We start from the raw sequence: 18,503 nt of genomic DNA on the forward strand, positions 1-18,503 counted from the left end.
CCCCTTGTCCTCACCTACCACTCCACCAGACTCTGGGTCCAACATATAATTCTCCGTAACTTCCGGCACCTCCAGCGGGATCCCACCACCAAGCACATCTTTCCCTCCCCCCACTTTCTGCTTCCCACAGGGATCGCTCCCTACGCGACTCCCTTGTCCATTCCCTTCCCACCGATCTCCCTCCCGGCACTTATCCTTGTAAACAGAACAAGTGCTACACATTCCCTTACACTTCCTCCCTCACCACCATTTAAGGCCCCAGACAGTCCTTCCAGGTGAGGCGATACTTCACCTGTGAGTCGGCTGGTGTGATATACTGCGTCCAATGCTCCCGATGCAGCCTTCTATATATTGGTGAGACCCGACGCAGTCTGGGAGACCGTTTTGCTGAACACTTGTGCTCTGTCTGCCAGAGAAAGCAGGATCTCCCAGTGGCCACATATTTTCATTCCACGGCCCATTCCATCCTGATATCTCTATCCATGGCCTCCTCTACTGTAAAGATGAAGCCACACTCAGATTGGAGGAACAACACTTTATATTCCGTCTGGGTTGCCTCCAACCTGATGCATGAACATTGACTTATTTAACTTCCATTAATGCCTCTCCTCCCCTTCTTACCCCATCCCTTATTGATTTATTTATTATTTTTTGCCTTCTCTCTTTTTTCTCTCTCTCTGTCTCTCTCACAATAACTCCTTACCTGATCTCCACCTTCCTCTGGTGCTCCCCTCCCCCTTGCTTTCTCTCTAGGCCTCCTGTCCCATGATCCTCTCTCTTCTCCAGCCTTGTATCCCTTTTGCCTATCACCTGTCCAGCTCTTAGCTTCATCCCTCACCCCCCCCCCCCCCCGGTCTTCTCCTATCATTTCAGATCGCCCCCTCCCCCTCCCACTTTCATATCTCTTACTATCTCTTCTTTCAGTTAGCCCTGACGAAGGGTTTCAGCCCGAAACATCAACTGTACTTCTTCCTATAGATGCTGCCTGGCCTGCTGTGTTCCACCAGCATTTTGTGTGTGTTGCTTGAATTTCCGGCATCTGCAGATTTCCTCGTGTTTGCGTTTTTAAGTATAGGATCCTGTAGCAGTTTAACACGATCTGATTACTTACACAGGCACAATCAATCAGCAAACATCATTTATGAAAATCTTGCTTTAAAATACGAACTCATAAATGAAATCACACTTTTCTATAAATACAAGCCTGATCCAATTTTAGAGGAAGAATGCCACAAATTATATTATGAATGATCAGTTATTACAGATAGGACAATCCATAACAACAGTCCAGATATAATAATACAGGAAAAACAACTGACTTAACAAATATAGTCATTCCACACACATGTAACATATTGAAATCAATAAGTGAAAAACACCAGAAATATGCGGAATTAAAAGAGGAAATTGAAAGAATTTGGACCATGAACAAGGTACAAATTGTCCCAATAGTAACATCTACAACTGTATCCCAAAGGCACTAATCAATAACATTAAACAATTAGGGATACAGAGAAATATCTATGTAAATCTTCAGAAAGCCACAATACTAAACACACAGGGGTAGTCCAAAAGTCCCTAGCAAATGAGAAATGAGCATGCTTGGCTATGCCATACCCCAGGTTTTACCAGCTTGAACTGAGAAAAAATAAATAATTATAATAACAATTCATCATCAGTAAATTTAAAACTATTAATTCAAATAGTACACACGAGGAAATCTGCAGATGCTGGAAATTCAAGCAACACACGTCAAAGTTGCCGGTGAACGCAGCAGGCCAGGCAGCATCTCTAGGAAGAGGTACAGTCGACGTTTTGGGCCGAGACCCTTCGTCAGGACTAACAAAGGGTCTCGGCCGGAAACGTTGACTGTACCTCTTCCTAGAAATTCAAATAGTGCAACTATTTTCTAAAGATATAAACATGAACTTTGGACTAGATAAGTGCAGAACGTTAAACATAAAGAAAAGTGCAATAGAGCCAGTAGAATACAAAACAGAGTGGCAGAATACAGTACAACTTAGGGATGAATATGAAACATCTGGGATATCCCACAAGCAAAGAAAATAGTCATAGTGCGATAAAGGGATTACTTTTGACAGAATTTACTTGGAGGCACAAGAAAATCTGCCAACAGAGCTCACTAGTAAAAATATAACAAAGGCAATAAACACTTACACTATACCTTCAGCATAATAGCTTGGTCCAAAATTATCTGGAAAATTTACAAAGAAAAATAAGAACTGAAATGACAAATTTTAGAAAACACTATGTACGCTTGAATGCACTTAGACTAACACTGCCTAGGACAGGAGGAGGAAGAGGAATAACAGATGTTAAAAAATTACACAACAGTCAGGTAAAACTTGTAAGGATACATTTTCAACAACAGAAACAGGATTCAACACTCCACACAAGCATATATAATTCTGAAAAGAATACAGCACCAAACTTAAATGAAAGCATGACCTGGAAAACTGAAGAAATTATCACTATTGAAGAAAAAATTAACCAATGGAAGACATCCCCATGCTCTGAGCAGACTAGATGTCAACAAGGAATTGTCGAATGCCTGGCTCGGAGTTGGAGACCTCTTCAGAGAAACAGAGAGGGTTTCCTTGTGACAATTCAGGACCTGGTGGCTAACACCAAAAATGATCAAAAATAAGAGACCAACAAATTCAAGATGATAAATGCAGAAAATGCCAAGAAAACCAGAAACAATCCAACATATTACCAGGATCCGGCAGCAGTTTATCTCAATCTGATTACTTACATAGACACAATCAAGAGGCAAACATCATTCACCAAAATCTTGCTTTAAAATACAAACTCATAGAAACAAGTCTTGTCCAGTTTCAGAGTCAAAGTCCTTCAAATTATATTATGACTGATCCATTATTACAGGTAGAACAATTCATAGTAACTGTCGGATATAATATTACAGGATAAAAAAGCAAGAACAATTTAATATATATATAACCATTCCAGACAAACAACATACAGAAATCAATAAGAGTAAAACAACAGATATATGCTGTATTAAAATAGGAAATTGAAAGATTATGGAACATAAACATTGTATCAATAGTAATATCTACAACTGGTATCATCCCAAAGGCACTAATCAATGGCATTAATCAATTAGGCCTGCACAGCAATATTTATATTAATATTCAGAAAGCCACAATACTAAACACCACCAGAATAGTCTGAAAGTTCCTAGCAATTGAGAAATGAGTTTGCATGGCTCTGCCTGTATCTTAGGTTTATCAGCTTGAGCTGAGAAAAATAAAAATAAGAATAAATATGTAATAAATAATTCTGAAAACACGAGCTGTAGAGTCCTTGGAAGTGAACCCATAGGTTGTGGCATCAGTCCAGTGTTGAGTGAGTGAGGTTATCCATGCTGGTTCAGGAGCCTGATGGTCAAATAAGTGTTCCTGAACATGGTGGTGTGGGACCCAAGGTGTGTACTTCCTTCCCGATGGCAGCAGTGAGAGAGGTCATGGCCTGAATGGTGGGAACCTTGATAATGGATGCTGCTTTCTCCTGCTTCCTTGTAGAGATGCTCAGTAGTATGGGAGGACCACAACCTCTAACAGCTCGAAGTACAAGAGCAGCAAATGTATGGAAGGATCAGCTCTTGGGAGTTGATTTCTAAGCCTCACACACTGTCTTGACTTTGAAACACTATATTGTCACTCCTTCACTGTCACTGGGTCAAAATCATTGAGCTGTCTCCCTGGCAGCACATTGACTATACCTCAATGATGGCAGCAATTCAAGAAGGCCACTCAGCACCATTTTCTTGGGCATCCAGGGATGGGCAATAAATGCTGGCTCAGCCTGCAAAGCCCACGCTCCTTGAGTGAATAAATAAAACTTACCTTATCAATTGTCAGTTTGACAGATCATGATTGATCTTTTCATCAACCTTGATTCATCCTAAGGCTTACTGCAACAACAGATATGGTTATTATCTAGTTGGTGTAATGTTTAATCAAAAGAGCCCTTCCCTCTGTCTTTCCCTCTCCAGACCCCTCCCATGTTGTTGAATGAATAATCTACAGGATATTATGTTGTATGTAGACAACACCCACTCAGAGTTAAGAAAGGTTACCTGCAGCATTCACTGTGATTTAAAAAATCTGCACTGATTACCGAAAAGAATCAATATATATGTTTGTAAAACAGAAGTCTTTCTCTGCAGTTCCAGCATTTGTGTTATTGGTGAGTGAGATCATTCGAAGACATGAAGAAAACAGACCAGCATTTTTTACCCCCTGCAGAGCCCCAGAAGCTCGATAATCAATGGATGGGAAATTCATATGCTCTCACTCTGATGATCCCAGAGTGTTGGTGATTGCCTTGTTGAAGCAATGCAGGAGGTCCCACCGCCTGGTGTATGAGGCTGTTCATCCCAGAGACCATCGTGGTACGGTTCCAGAAAGAATTGACATCCAAGGCACAGAATGAGATCAGTTCAAGTTGCAAGTTGTCTGCTTAGATGCAAGGAATTTTAATAAGAGTTAATATTTCTTACTCTTTTCCAAACTAAATTCATATGCTTTCACTCAACTCCTCTTCTTCCTCATGCTCATCTTTTCCCTGCAGAACTGTCTCATTCCTGATCCCTTTTATGTAGTCAAACCGATGACACTCTCTGTTTCTCTCTTTCTCTGCTCCTCTCTTTCTGTGACGTGGAAGGAAACCACTAGCAACTTGCACATACAGCATTTTAAAAGTTAGTTCATTTTCTGTACCATTAACGAGGTCTGCATTTATTGTCCATCCCAATCGCACTTGATAAAGCAGGTGTGAGCCATCTTCTTGAATGGCTAAGTTCCAGGATTTACACCCAGTGACAATGACTCACTGAAGAGGATGGAATGGAACTGAATGTTGTTTGTCATCAACAGACATCTTCACTTTTGACCATTTGGTAAAAGAGAAGGCCAGGGATGAATCTATTAAACTATTTCATAGCATGCCATTTCACCAACAAACGCATAAAGAGGTCAAAATTCATATGGATAGACTGTGAAAATGTGAGTATCAGACGATCATACCATAGCTACCAATCACAAATGCAAACGGTCCCAATTCAGCTTAACTAAATGAACGTAATACTAATATATGATACCATTCTCATAAATATACAAGAATTGTTGCTTAACTAACATACAGCTGAACATGTTCCCTGCGGGTGGAGAAGATGGCAGTGCGACACAGCTTGCAGCAGCCACTCCGGTGAATGATATCTGTTATCTGTCAAGTAGGGTGCCGTGCACAATCCTGATTTGATGGAGGCAGATGTGAGAGCACAGAGCAACATCTGGTGAAACTTCTGAAATGCCTGCTTCACTGCCGCTGCTACTGTGTGATCCAAAATCTCCGGAGGGGAAGGCCCCGAGTCCTCAGCTTTGCTTGTTGCTCGGCGGCCGGGGCGGGGTTGAAGCGCTTGGCAGAGATGGTGCTCGGTGTCGGAGGGCTGTTCAGAGGCTCAAAGTTTTTGGACGGACTCAGAGTTGGCTGTGGTCGGGTGCTTCCAATGCATCAGCAAGTTTGCGGTGCTTGGAGTCCATGGCAGGGAGAGTTTCTCCCTTCTACCGTCTGCGTGAGATGATGGGGCTATCGGGACTTGAGACTTTTTTTTACCGTGCTCACGGTCTGCTCTTTATCAAATTACGGTATTGCTTTGCACTGTTGTAACTATATGTTATAATTATGTGGTTTTGTCAGTTTTAGTCTTGGTTTGTCCTGTGTTTCTGTGATATCTTCCTGGAGAAACATTGTATCATTTTTTAATGCATGCATTTCTAAATGACAATAAGCGAGGACTGAGTGTCCTCATAATCTAAAAAAAAGCATATAATTTATAATTTAATTACTTGTGCTATGTATAAAAGTTTAACTAGTTTAAGATGGCACTGGTGAAGCGCAGTGATGACTTGCTGGTAGCAAACAAAACTACAAATTATTCTATTAATCACACTTTTTCTCAGATACGATCATTGCAATCAATAGCCTGTAACTTCCCTTTCGAAGGCGAGCTTTTGAATTGCCTGGTGTTTTTAAGGTGTGAACTAAAACCTTGAAGGTGAAGGATGGTTGCGGCATAGCATGTAGGGGGTGAATAGAGGTGGAGGAGTCTAGGCCCAAGAACAGGGAATGAGTTAATGCTTGGAGGTGTTTCCATGCAGTAGAACAGAGGTGAGCAGAGGTGAGGCAGAGTCGAGGCTAAGGCTTGAGAGTGAGGAAAGAGCCAAGGTTTGATCGATTTAAGTGACGGACCAAATTGAAAAGGTCAGGGACGGGCGAATCGAGGCAGCGGGGCCCAGGCCCAAGGTCATATCGAAGCAGCAGGGCCCAGATCCAAGAGCAAGGAACAACCCAAGGTTTGGATGATTTACGTACCAGGTCAAATTGAAAAGGTCAGGGTGTCAGGACCAGAGGCAAATGACAGGCTGATTCAGATTGCTGTTCTGCAAGGTTTACTCATCTCTGCTCTGAACTGAGGCTGTGGCGTGCGACTCGTGGGCTCCTGAATCAGCTGCTTCATAGTCGTGGACTCACTTTCGTAAACTTCAGTTCTGAAAGTTATTGGCTTACTTTTATTGTTTGCACAATTAGTTTTTTTTAATCTACATTGGGTGTTTAACAGTCCTGTTTTAAAATGGATTTCTTTGTTTTTGGCTGTCTGTAAGGAGAAAAATCTCAAAGTTGTAAAGAGTAGGCACACTTTGAAAATAAATGTACTTTGACCTTTGAACTTTGGAAAGTCATCTACTTCTGAGAAACTAATTTTGTAAGTTCTTATGTAATACTGTAAATCCATGCCTCTGGCACAGAGTCTGGCCTTTTGGCTCAGAGGGGTAGGGAAAGGAAGAGGAAGGCAGCAGTGATAGGGGACTCTATGGGCAGGCAATTCTATGGACGCAGGAAAGAAACTCGGGTAATAGTTTGCTCCCAGGTGCCAGGGTCCGGGATGTCTCAGATCGCGTCCAAGATATCCTGCAGTGGGAGGGCGAACAGCCAGAGGTCACAGTACATATCGGTACCAATGACATAGGTAGGAAAAGGGAAGAGGTCCTGAAAAAGACTACAGGGGATTAGGAAGGAAGTTGAGAAACAGGACCGCAAAGGTAGTAATCTCGGGATTACTGCCTGTGCCACACGACAGTGAATATAGGAACAGAATGAGGTGGAGGATAAATGCATGGCTGAGGGATTGGAACGGGGGCAGGGATTCAAATTTCTGGATCATTGGGACCTCTTTTGGGGCAGGTGTGACCTGTACAAAAAGGACGGGTTGCACTTGAATCCCAGGGGGACCAATATCCTGTCGGGGAGGTTTGCTAAGGCTGTTGAGGAGAGTTTAAACTGGAATTGTTGGGGGGGTGGTAACCGAACTGAAGAGATTGGGGAAGAGGCGGTTGGCTCACAAATTGAGAAAGCTTGGAGACAATGTGTGAGGGAGGATAGGCAGGTGATAGAGAAGGGACGTGCTCAGATGGACGGTTTGAGATGTATCTATTTAAATACGAGGAGTATTATGAATAAAGTGGATGAGCTTAGAGCGTGGATTAGTACTTGGAGCTATGATGTTGTGGCCATTACAGAGACTTGGATGGCTCAGGGGCAGGAATAGTTACTCAGAGTGCCAGGCTTTAGATGTTTCAGAAAGGACAGGGAGGGAGGCAAAAGAGGTGAGGGCGTGGCACTGTTGAGCAGAGATAGTGTCACGGCTGCAGAAAAGGTGGACGTCATGGATGGATTGCCTACGGAGTCTTTGTCCTGGAATGTTGACCATTCTTTTCCTCCTACAGATGATACTTGATCTACGCTGTTCCACAAGTGTTTGGAATGTGGGAGGAAACCAGAGTAGAGGAGTAAACCCTGCAGTCACAGAAGGAACATGTAAACTGTCAATTACCCCGTAACTGGGTTGCCAAACTAGCAGAAATGGATCACTCAGTTGGAGTCTGGATTACTAGAACTAAGAAAGTTTTATTAAAGAAACAAGCAACACAGTAATCGAAAGGATAATAAATGCAACAGTTCAGCAATGATAAACACACATGTGCACAGAATTAAGATAACAGCATCAATCAAGCTCTATCGTTGTCTAGGGGTAAATGACCAAATTTCAAAGTGACACAAAAGTTCAGTCCAATTTAGTTCAGTTCGCAGTAATCGTTGCCATGGCGATGGACAACGTGGGGGGAGAGAGAGAGAGAGAGAGAGAACGGGAACGACTGATCATTCAGACACGGCTTCCACTCACGGACCGGCGATAATTGCTCACAAGCAGCTTTTGGGCAGGTCCTTGGTGATGTCACCTGAGGTCACCGACTGTGACCCCTCCTCCAGATGCGGTTGATCCTCTGCAGTGAACCCGGCACCCAAGCAAGGGCGGACGCACACCAGGTTCCCGCTGATCGTACCTTTCCACCCTGTGCGTTGTCCGGTACTTCCCACCGACTCGTGAGAGGCGCACCGCTTCCAGGGTCTCGTTACCTCGGGTGTCGTGTGTGTCCTGCCTTAGCGAACCTGTCCCTTTTTATCCCCCTGCTGGGGTATCGCCTGTCCATCACTTCAAACAGTTCAGGGTTCAAAGGGGGAGCCGCTCCAGACAGCTCTCTCACCCGTCCCTTCATTACACATCTCCAGACGCTGCTCCATCGTTCCTTATCTCTCCTTCCCCTGAGGACAGGTGGCAGACCAACTGCTGATGTCACTGATGCTAACCCAGGCCAGCAAACATCTTAATTTTATGTGTATTCTCGTCACAAAATTTACACAGACAGAGCTGTAGATCAGGATTGAAACTAGGATTCTGACATTGTGAGGCAGAGGCTTTACTAGCTGAGCAACTGCATTGTCCCTTCAACATTTTGAACTTCTGCTGCAAAATTTTATTGCCCTGACCCCATGTTTTTTCAATCCCTCAGTGACCATATATCTAATCCTTTCACACTTGAATGTGAAAATTGTTCAACTCTTTACAACCCTCTGGAATACAGGATTCCAGAAATCCACCCCTCTAGAATAGAGAATTCCAGATTCCATAACATTTTGAATGAAGAAATTTCTTCTCATCACTGCTGTATACAGCTGCTTCTCATAATGAAATATGCTTTTGTTATAGATTTTTAACCACAGGGAAACCAAGCTTTCATCTACCTGGCAACCCCTTAACAATCATGAATGTTCCAATAAGATCATTTTAGAAATGATGTCTGGCATCTCTTCATCTCACCTGAAATAACCACCTCCTCACAGCAGTGAATGCAATTAACCCCTATAAAGCAAATATACTTTCATTAATGTTCTCTCTAAGGTGCGTTCGTGTGTGTGTGTGTGTGCACATCTTTTGCTACTAGTGCGTGAAGGAATTTAAACTGCAAACAACAGGTTGTCGCTCTCTACTTCGTTGCCATGTTAAATATATTTCACAATAGTACACAATCACATTTCCTTTTCTGATTTCTGATGCAGACAGTGTTGGCAACACGGAGTTTACGATGATTTGTCTGCAGATTTTAGAACCGGCTTATTGATACTGCTTTTATTGAAGAAATTATTTAGTGCACACATGTTGTACTCACTGGGCAAAATAATTGCGTGGAACAAGATGTTTGCACATTCTAGTCATTAAAATTAGAGGGAACATTGGCTTCCATCAACACTCAAGAAGCTCAGTACTATGAAGGACAATACAGGCACCCCACCTCCATCTTGAATATTCATTCTCTCACCATATCATTCACCATTTAGAAGATGCAACGATCCATTTCACTGTGGTTTTTTCAACAGCATCTCCCTAACACATGCCCTCTTCCACAAAGAACGAGGATAACAGACAAATGGGTAAATAACTTCATTCAAATTTCTCAACAAGCCATACGCGTATGTCACTGTTCATTTTATCTGAGTCCTGGAACATCTAAACACAATAGGGTTACCTTCAACATTTGCACCTGAGTAGTTCAAGAAAGTGGCTGACACCATCTTCTGAAGAGCTGCTAGAGATGGGTTATTCATACTTGTCTTGTGAACACCAGCAAAATATTCTGGACAGGCTTGTTGATTGACAGGTCCACTCTTCCAACTAAACCTAAACAGAAGTGGAACTGTCCCATAACCATGATTGTAACATTCTTAATTCAGAATCAGAACAGAACCAGAATGAGGACTGTATTCATTGACATATATCGTGAAATTTGATGTTTTGCAGCAGCATACAGTGCAAGAAATAAAAAGTTCTATGTTACACAAAATTATTAATAAATGATACAAAAGAGGAATAATGAGGTAGTGTTGATGGGTTCATGAACCGTTCAGAAATCTGATATTGGAGGGGAAGAAGCTGTTGCTAAAACATTGAGTATGGGTCTTTAGGCTTCTTTTACTTCCTCCCCAGTGACAGTAATGTCTCAGATGTTAAGGGTCTTAACGATGGATAGTACCTGCTTGAGGTACCACCTCTTAAAGATGTCCTCTGTAGTGGGGAGACATGTGCCCATGATGGAGCTTATTGAGTCTACAATCCTCTGCATTCTCTTGCAATCCTGCACTTTGGAGCCTCCTTGCCAGATGATAATGCAACCAGTCAGAAATTTGCTAGTCTTTGGTGATGTAAAATTGCAAGTGTCACACCACTCCAAGAAGAGAGGGAGGCAGAAGAAAGGAAACCATAAGCCAGTTAGTCTGACCTGAACGGTTGGGAAGCTGTTGGAGTCAATTATTAAGGCTGTGGTCTCAGGGTACTTCGAGGTACATGATAGGCCGTGGTCAACATGGTTTCCTCAAGGGAAAATATTGCCTGACAAAATTGTTGGAATTTTTTGAAGAACTGACAAGTAGAATAGACAATGGAGAATCAGTTGATGTGTACTTGGCCTTTGACAAGGTACCACACATGAGAGGGCTACAATCCATGATATTACAGGAAAGATTCTAGCATGGATAAAGCAGTGGTTGATTGGCATGAGGTAAAGAGTAGGAATAAAGGGAGCCTTTTCTGGCTGGTTGCCAGTGTCTAGTGGTGTTACACAGGGTTCTGTGTTGGGATCGATTCTTTGTTTTTTGTCAATGATTTGGATGATGCAATTGATAGTTTTGTGGCCAGGTTTGCAGACAATATGAAGATAGGTGTGGGGTCAGGTAGTTTAGGGGAAGTAGAGGGGCTACAGAAGGACAGACAGATTAAGAGAATGGGTAAAGAAATAGCAGATGGAATACAATGTCAAGAAGTGTGTGGTTATCCACTTAGGTAAAAAAAATGAAAAGGTTGACTATTTTCTAATAGTCAAACAATAAAGACTGAGGTGCAAAAAGACTTGGGAGTCCTCGTGCAGGATTCCCTAAAGGTTAATTTTCAGGTTGAGTCAGTGGTGAGGAAGGCAAATGCAATGTTAGCATTCATTTCAAGAGGAGTAGAATATAAAAGCAAGGTTATAATGTTGAGACTTTATAAAGCACTGGTGAGGCCTCACTTGGAGTACTATGAGTACGTTTGGACTCCTTATCTTAGAAAGGATGTGCTGAAACTTCAGAGGGTTCAAATGAGGTTCATGAAAATTATTCCAGGATTGAATGGCTTGTCATATGAAGAGTGTTTGATGGCTCTGGGCCTGTATTGACTGGAAATCAGAAGAATGGGAGGTGACCTCATTGAAACCTATTGAATATTGAAATGCCTTGATAGAATGGATGTGGAGAGGATGTTTTGTATGGTGGGAGATTCCATGACCAGAGAACACAGCTTCAGAATAGAGGACGTCCTTTTAGAATAGAGATTAAGGGAACTTTCTTTAGCCAGAGTGTGGTGAATCTGTGGAATTCTTTACCACAGGCAGCTGTGGAGGCCAAGTCTTTATGTACATTTAAGGCAGAGATTGATAGATCAGGGAATGAAGGGATACAGGGAGAAGGTAGAAGATTGAGGCTGAGAGGAAAATTGGATCAGCCACGATGAAATGGCAGAGCAGACTCGATGGGCCAAATGGCCTAATTCTGCTCCTATATCTTACGGCCTTTTCCCAAATCACCTCAAACATCAAATGAGGTAGAAATGCTGGTGTGCCCTCTTCATAATTGCATCAATGTGTTGGGTCCAGGATGCTATGAGGTGCTAACACCTAGGGACTGGAAGCTGTTCAGCATTTCCACCTGAGCCCTTATTGAGGATTTGTGTGTTCTTCCCATTTCCCTGTTGACATTGATCACTCAACCAGCTGACCTATTTCACTCCTAAACACCTCCTTATCACCAACTGAGATTCTGCCAAAACAGTGGTATCATTGGTGAATTTACAGATGATGTCTGAGTTGTTCCTAGCCACACACTCATGCATAGAGAGTAGAGTAGTGGGCTATGTATGCATCCTTGAGGTGCTCCTGATCATTAGCAAGGAGACATTATAATCTATCTGTACCAACTGTTGTCTAACTTGGTTAATCCCATTGCTCTTAATTCTTTAAGAATGGGTTTATCTTGTTCTCTCTTGTGCTTCAGCTCACTAATCCAACAGCTCCAGTTCCAAGTCAATACTGTCAATGTGCATAATTTTTGAAACCAACTGTAGTTTTCAAAGATGAACAAACACTTCCATAATCCATACGCCAGAGTGAAAGAACGTCCCACCAGAGGCACAAATATCCAATTGGTTTTGTGCCAATGAGCAATGAACCTTAACAATTAGCTTTATTTGTCACATGCACATGGAAACATACAATAAATTAGCCTTTGCTAAAAGGGGTGTCTAGGGAGGGGTAGCACCTCTGGCAGGTGGGCCTGCCTGCCATGTCCTTTTTCAGAGCAGCTCGTCCACCTTTGGTCCCCACCTGGTGTTCAGCTCTCATTTGTGCCTCCAAGTAGCTGTAGCATGTGCAGTGGCCACACCCCGGTAAGTCATCTCGGCAGACGGGCCAAACCAGGTGAGGGTAGCGGATAGGTCTTTGACCCTCAGTGAGGTAGGGGATCTGCCTATCCCAGCGTGTGAAATCTGGCCCTGGCAGATTGAGCGGAGGAGACCGATTAATGGTCCAACGATCAAGAAGGCAGGCCAGCAGGCATTGGTGGAGTGCTAAGAGCAAGACAAGGCACTTAGATGTCCTGGTTATCCTCAGCAAGAGGTGGTGATCTCTTTAAACTCACCCAGCAGTAGGCAAAGGCAAACCACTGCTGTAACCTGCCGAGTTCCCAATATGTCAGAGCGGCGTGGAGGGAAATTGTCCGCCAACTGGAAATTCCAGGTGTGACTTACGATGACGAGAAAAAAAGAACCCTATAATAGTCATTACTTATGACTTCTTAGCAAAGGTCTTGCTGCTACAAGACTTCAAGATGTTGCAGTTGAATTAGGTCAGTCATTCCATCAAGTCTGCTCTACCATTTGATCATGATTGATTTATTTTCCTTCTCAACTCCATTCTCCAGCCTTCTCTCTATAGCCTTTGACATCCTTACTAATGAAGACCTTGTGCTCCTCTGCCTTTGCACTGATAGGAATGCAGAAGTTTCTCAGCCCATCAACTTAATTCAAGTCCTATTGGTCAGTTTAAACCTCCAGTCCTTCTGGACCAGAAGCAAGAACAGAACCAACAGAACTTTAATCTAGTAAGAACTTCAGCAGATAAAGAGTTAAGTGTGAAAACGAAGGAAAACTACTTGATCTGAAATAGTACTTTTTAGTATCGAAATGTATCAAAAAACCTTCAAGAAAACATTCTAGTTCACGTGAAGATATTCCAGATATTCCATTGCATTTCTTTATAAGACTTGTCTATTTTCCTTGTTTTGCCCCTGTAACACTCAGATTTTCTATCCCAAGTAGATGTCCAATTGTTGTTTGAAAGTTAAAACGCGTGCATATTTCCACACAGTTCCAGCAGTGCATTTCCAGATCGAAACAGTTCACAGAATGAAAGCACACTTCTCACTGGTTCTTTTGCCAATTAGATTAAATTTCATGCAATTAGTGACAGCTGTTTAATGCAACAGTGATGCAGAACATCAGGGTAAATGTTAATTTAGATTTATCTCAGGGTGATATGGAGTAGTCTCCCACAGTCAATGGTGAAATGGAATTAAATGAATGTATGTTCTCACTGAATACTGTGCAGTTGGATTTCATATTGTGATAAATATTGAAGTCATTAGTAACAATTGAGTGGTTGGAAGACTTCAAAACTTGGAGGCAGAGGATAATCAGTACTCCAGAATTAAGTAATGTTTTGGACTGAGAAAGTCTATTCCTCAACTGATCTTTTTTTGCAATTGAAGTAGATTGAACATCAAAGATGAAACAGTGTCCAAGAAAGGATATGTTGGGCAGGGGAATGGCAAGGGACTGTGAGCTCTCAGATGGGTTAAATAAATTCCTTTGGCTGGAAACAATTTTCAGATCCAGAACAATTCATTTCAAAGTTCAAAATTTTTTTAAAATCAAAGTACATAGGGTATACTGCCCTAAGATTCATTTTCTAATGGGCATTCACAGAACAAAATAAAATAGAATCAGTGAAAAACTACACACAAAGACTAATAAAAGACAAACTGCAAATATAACAGAAAGTTAATGACAATATTAAATAAGTAATAAATAATGTTGAGAACATGAGTTGCAGAATCCTTAAAAGTAAGTCATAGGTTCTGGAATAAGTTCAGTATTGAGGTGAGTGAAGTTATCTGTGCTGGTTCAGGAGCCTGATGGTTGAAGGGTTGAACCTGACCCAAGGCTCCTGTACCTCCTTCCTATAGCAGCAGTGAGAAGAGAGCATGGCCTGGATGGTGGGAGTCCTTTATGATGGATGCTGCTTTCTTTTGACAGTGCTCCTTGTAGATACACTCAGCAGTGGACAAGATTTTCCTGTGATGCATGCGGTTGTATCCACTACTTTTTTTGTGGATATTTCTGTTTTGGGGCATTGGTGCTTCCATACCAGGTTGTGATATGTGCCACTGAGCTTCTATAGGGATCAAAATTTTAGTTGACATGCTGAATCTGCACAAACTTCTAAGAAAATAGAGGTGCTGCCGAGTCTTCTTTGTAATAGCATTTATATAGACCATAAGGCAAAGGAGCAGAATCAGGCCATCTGGCCCATCGAGTCTGCTCTGCCATTCAATCATGGCTGATCCTTGTTTTCTATCTCCTCCTCAACCCCAGTTCCCGGCCTACTCCCCGTAACCTTTGATGCCATGTCCGATCAAGAACCTATCAACCTCTGCCTTAAGTACACACAACGACAAATTCACTACCCTTTGGCTAAAGAAATTTTTCTGTATCTCTGTTTTGAAAGGACGCCCCTAGGTCCTGAGGCTGTGTCCTCTTGTCCTAGACTCTCCCACTATGGGAAACATCCCATCCACATCTGCTCTGTCGGCCTTTCAATGTTCAAAAGGTTTCAATGAGATTCCCCGTCATCGTTCTGAATTCCAGTGAGTACAGACCCAGAGCCATCAAATGTTCCTTGTGTGATAACCCTTTCATTCCTGGAATCAACCTTGTGAACCTCCTCTGGACCGTCTCCAATGCCTGCACATCTTTTCTAAGATGAGGGGCCCAAAACTGTTCACAGTACTCAAGGTGATGCCTCGCCAGTGCCTTATAAAACCTCAGCATCACATCCTTGCTGTTGATGCTATACGCTGGCCCTAGGACAGATGCTCTGAAATGATAATGCCAAGGATGAACATCACTGAGGAACTCTTTGTTTGTCAACAAGATAATAGGTGATTACACTACCTGTGGGGGTTTAAGGAGAGCTAATCTGCCCCAAAAATTGCTGATCAACTTTCATTGACGTGCGATGGGAGAGCATACTGATAAATAGGATGACAGTGAGGCATTGTAGCTGCAGTAAGACAGGCAGAAAGCACTCCAATGAGTGATTAAGAGAGCACAGTACAGCAGTGCAACTCAACTAACAGATAAATCTGGAACCAACCTGCAAGTCACAATGCCTGTGACATCATTAAAGACCCATGCCATCCCGGACACTGTTCAATCTCCTGCCATCTAGCAGAAGATGCAGAAGCACCAAGACAGCAAGACTGAAAAACAGTTTCTTCCCAAAGGCTGTTGTTCAGCTGAATAATGCTACACCCTAGCCTGCCAATAGTTTGAATGTTATGGACTATCAAAGTCACTTGTTGCACATAAGTATCAGAATTTTTAATTTTTTTTAATCAAGCTGTACCACATTGCATTTGCAATATCCGTTTTGCACAGACTGGAGTAGCAGCACATTCTTATTGTCTTGAACAATGACAAAGTTCTATTCTAATAGTTCATCCTAAACTGTTAGGATTAATTATCAAATCAAGCAACTAAACCCCCAAACTGGCCACAGAGCAAAGTACTGAATTAACAGACAGATGGAAGGAACAGAGTTAGCAACTTGCACCAATGTCCTTTTATCAATCTGGAACAATCACCCAATTTCTCTTTCCACATATGCTGCATGATCCACTTAGTAGGGCTGCATATTCCTGCTTTTATTTCAGATTTCCTGCATCTGCATTATTGGATTAATGAACCATTTTATTGATCAGTAAACATTTCCCATGTGAGATACAGCACATTAAACTCACTTTTTCACTGGTGGTACTTGGAAAAAAATCATTAATTCTGAAGAAATTACCAAAAAAGTTAGGATCTATAGCTTGATATTTTTAATTTGCTTTTTTGTTTCATACACAGAGTGAGCTGTGAGTACATTCATTAAGGTGAATGGACAACAATGCAAACTTTTCATCTCAGTCAAACTAGAGTTTATTGTCGTAAGCAAAAGTTCATATAAAACCTATTTGCAACAGCATCACAGGCTCAACATCATATAGTAGCATTCACAAGAAAAACATACTATATTATATGCAAATTTTAATGAGAACATAATCATAACAAAAAATGTCCACTCTGATCACTTTAGTGCAAAGGGATCAGAATGGTCATACTTTTGCTAAACCCTAGTGATTAAGGTTGTTTAATAGTTCCATTTAATAGAACGTAGAAATCTACAGCACATTACAGGGCCTTCAGCCCACAATGTTGTGCTGACCATGCAACCTACTCTAGAAACTGCCTAGAATTTCCCTAGTGCATAGCCCTCTATTTTTCTAAACTCTGTGTACCTATCTAAGAGGCTCTTAAAAGACCCTATTATATCCGTTTCCACCACCGCTGCTGGCAGTGCATTCCACTCACCTACCACTGTCTGAGTGAAAAATATACCCCTGACATCCCCTCAGTACCTATTTCCAAGCTGTTACGTACCCCGTAACTGGGTTGCCAAACCAGCAGAAATGGATCACTCAGTTGGAGTCTGGATTACTAGATCTAAGAAAGTTTTATTAAAGAAACAAGCAACACAGTAATCGAAAGGATAATAAATGCAACAGTTCAGCAATGATAAACACACATGTGCACAGAATTAAGATAACAGGATCAATCAAGCTCTATCGTTGTCTAGGGGTAAATGACCAATTTCAAAGTGACACAAAGTCCAAATCAATTTAGTTCAGTTCGCAGTAGTCGTTGCCATGGCGATGGACAATGTGGGGGGAAGGAGAGAGAGAACGAGAACGAATGATCATTCCAAAACGGCTTCCACTCACAGACCTGCGATATTGCTCATAACCAGCTTTCGGGCGAGTCCTTTGTGATGTCACCTGAGGTCACCGACTGTGACCCCTCCTCCAGGTCGATCCTCTGCAGTGAACCCGGCACCCAAGCGAGGGTGGACACACACCGGGTTCCCGCTGATTGTACCTTTCCACCCTGTGCGTTTATGGCCCGGTACTTCCCACCGACTCGTGAGAGGCGCACCGCTTCCAGGGTCTCGTTACCTCGGGTGTCGTGTGTGTCCTGCCTTAGCGAACCGGTCCCTTTTTATCCCCCTGCTGGGGTATCGCCTGTCCATCACTTCAAACAGTTCAGGGTTCAAAGGGGGAGCCACTCTAGACAGCTCTCTCTCCCATCTCTTCATTACACATCTCCAGATCGCCTGTCCATCACTTCAAACAGTTCAGGGTTCAAAGGGGGAGCCGATCTTGACAATACCCAGACTGATGGCTCCTTCATTAACACCTCCAAATGCTGCTTCATTGTGTGCCTTATCTCTCCCTCCCCTGAGGACAGGTGGCAGACCAACTGCTGATGCCACTGGTGCTAGCCCAGGCCAGCAAACATCTTAATTTATGTGTATTCTCGTCACAAAGCACCTTAAAACTATGCCCCCTTGTGTTAGCCATTTCAGCCCTGGGAAAAAGCCTCTGGCTATCCACACAATCAATGCCCCTCATCATCTTATACACCTCTATCAGGTCACCTCTCATCCTCCATCGCTCCAGGGAGAAAAGGCCAAGTTCACTCAACCTATGCTCATAAGTTACACCCTCCAATCCAGGCAACATCCTTGTAATTCTCCTCTGCACTCTCTCTGTAGTATCCACATCCTTCCTGTAGTGAGGTGAACAGAAATGTACAC

The sequence above is a fragment of the Mobula birostris genome, chromosome 24 (assembly GCF_030028105.1).
Source record: "Mobula birostris isolate sMobBir1 chromosome 24, sMobBir1.hap1, whole genome shotgun sequence".
Classification (NCBI taxonomy): Eukaryota; Metazoa; Chordata; class Chondrichthyes; order Myliobatiformes; family Myliobatidae; genus Mobula; species Mobula birostris.